The sequence below is a fragment of the Balaenoptera musculus genome, chromosome 9, assembly GCF_009873245.2.
Source record: "Balaenoptera musculus isolate JJ_BM4_2016_0621 chromosome 9, mBalMus1.pri.v3, whole genome shotgun sequence".
Classification (NCBI taxonomy): domain Eukaryota; kingdom Metazoa; phylum Chordata; class Mammalia; order Artiodactyla; family Balaenopteridae; genus Balaenoptera; species Balaenoptera musculus.
The window spans coordinates 66,881,111-66,883,609 of record NC_045793.1 but is presented as its reverse complement, the minus strand read 5'-3'; the positions used below and the strand labels follow the sequence as shown (position 1 = coordinate 66,883,609).

At 37.1% G+C, this 2,499-nt stretch overlaps 1 long non-coding RNA gene across 1 annotated transcript; it reads left to right on the top strand.

Annotated features, from left to right (window-relative positions):
- LOC118901332 lies at nt 1–1,465 on the top strand. The gene is made up of 3 exons (XR_005021331.1): nt 1–57; nt 833–975; nt 1,281–1,465. It is a non-coding gene; the product is annotated as an uncharacterized LOC118901332 (long non-coding RNA).
- Nucleotides 1,466–2,499: the final 1,034 nt, after the last annotated feature.

The following is a 2,499-nucleotide window of genomic DNA, read 5'->3' as shown; positions in this document are numbered from 1 at the left end:
AGGGTTTAAGCATGGAACCTGGAGTCAGAAGACTTGAGTGTTGTGAGGATTAAAAAGGTATGTATGTATGTATGTATGTATGTATGTAGAAGCCCTGTGAACACAGTCAATAAACACGGTTACTAATCAGCAAGGGCCCTTAAGCCCAGTACTTATCAAAGGCAGGTGATTATTAAAAGTGAAAATGCACTCTAAGGAAGTGTATTTCCATCCCTCCTCTCCATACCAGAGAAAGAAGAACTTTTAAAAAATTCACCTTTTTAATTTTAGATCAGCCAGGATCTAGGACTTTTTCTTTCACCAATTAGTTAGTTTAAAATTGCATATAATACTATAACTATAAACTCATGGTCATGGCTCAGTACTATGGTGAAGGTTTTATTGGTCTTGAACATCTGCTGTTGTGATAATTTATTTCCTGTAAACCTATTTACCACAGCAGGTTGATTCAGCACTTTCTTCATAATATTTTTATTATATATAAAATCACCTATTATTATTATTACATAGGAAATAGCTAACCCCTGTGAGATTACTGAGAGAAGACATCATCATTACTTTAGGCGTCTACAAATTAGAGAATGCATATAACCAAGAGAAGGTTTGAGGATACAAGGTCTCAAAGAGATTCATGATCTAAAATGATAGTTTTGCTTTAAGCTTATGTTTATGCAAATAGAGATCTGAAGGTAATCATGGTTTTAAAACTATGATAAAATTGAGGCTAAAGATGCTTGAGACTATAGCAGGGGTTTTTTTGCCTAGTTTTTCTAAATGTATCTATTAACTAATAATCACAATGAACATTTTACTTAGTTTTGCTTGCTTGTAGCCCTGACTTTACCATCTTGTGAGAAATAACCTCAGATTTTCAAGGAATATGTCAACAAGTACTTAGAATGTTTAAATATCAGAACTGTGATCACAGAGAATAATGGAAATCAGGCATGATCAGATCATCATTTTCTTATACAGGTACTTACAAAAATAAGGTTAATTAACTCACCTAAACCAAATAGCAGTTTGTCAAAAAGAGTTAAGGCTTGACTATACCCTTCTCACTGACCAGAAACCACTTCCTTTAGCTAATTCTCTTCTTGACTCAGTATCGCTTTATGTGAGTTTAAATTAAGCAATCTGACCGGTATTCCTTTTACTCTTAGCTTTCCCCTTATTTCAATATTTTGAGGCTTCCCTAAAATCACAGGATTCTGTGAACTATTCAAATTGATTGGAAGGATTTTTGCTAGACATCTTATTTTTTATTTTATATATTTCAGAGAACACTATATTCCAAGCCTGGCAAAGGGAGCCTCACGTCCTCGATGTCTACCTAGTCCCTCTCCTGAAATGACCAAGATTAAAAATAAGCCATTCGGGCTTCCCTGGTGGCGCAGTGGTTGAGAGTCTGCCTGCCAATGCAGGGGACACGGGTTCGAGCCCTGGTCTGGGAAGATCCCACATGCCGCAGAGCAGCTGGGCCCGTGAGCCACAATTACTGAGCTTGCGCATCTGGAGCCTGTGCTCCGCAACAAGAGAGGCCGCGATAGTGAGAGGCCCGCGCACCGCGATGAAGAGTGGCCCCCGCTTGCCGCGACTAGAGAAAGCCCTCACACAGAAACGAAGACCCAACACAGCCATAAATAAATAAATAAATAAATAAAAATTAAAAATAAGCCATTCAATAACTACCCCCTGGATACTTGGTACTCATGCTTCCAGCCGAGGCCCACAGAGGAAAAATGGAAGGCGATTTGCCTCACCAAAGAAATCGTGGGGCACTGGGATACTTGGGAGACTTTTAAAAAGATGGGTGAGAGTTCTTTTATTTTTTTCTACAATTTTTATTTTAATATTTATTGTGCTTTTTCTGAAGACAATTTTGCAAGTTCCAATTACGAATGAGATTAAAAGTATCCCTGATCACACAACCTACAGATAGGTTCTGATAATATTTTAAACAAAAGTAAGGTCATGATATGAAACTCTACACTTTGATATGTAGTTTGTTTTATCATCTATAATACATAGATCTTTTCACTGGGTGGGTGGAGCTGAAAACAATGTAGAATTTTCAAAAGTCCCGTCCTCACCTTTGAGAAACCCTGATCTGTTAGGCATGAACAAATCCTGTGTCATTTTAGAATCTTTGAAAGCATAATTTTAACTTTTATTTTTATTTGAAAAATTATAAAGGAATCACACTAACCCATAATCACATCATTCTTACTCTCTCTATTTTAAAAAACATTATATTATTTAAGAAGTGAATGCCCATCTTTGGCCCACTGAAGTCCACCTCTTAGAGGACACATTTTAACAATTTGATGCATATCCTTTTCAAGTTTTTGCATTGTTACAGACATATCCATGCATCATCCTTCTGACATTCTATCTGTCCATCTCTGTTCATCCATTCATCCACCCATATCTATCCATGTTAGTGGTTAAAAGAATAGGCTTTGGAGCCAACTGTCCTGGGTTCAGTTCCCTGCTCTG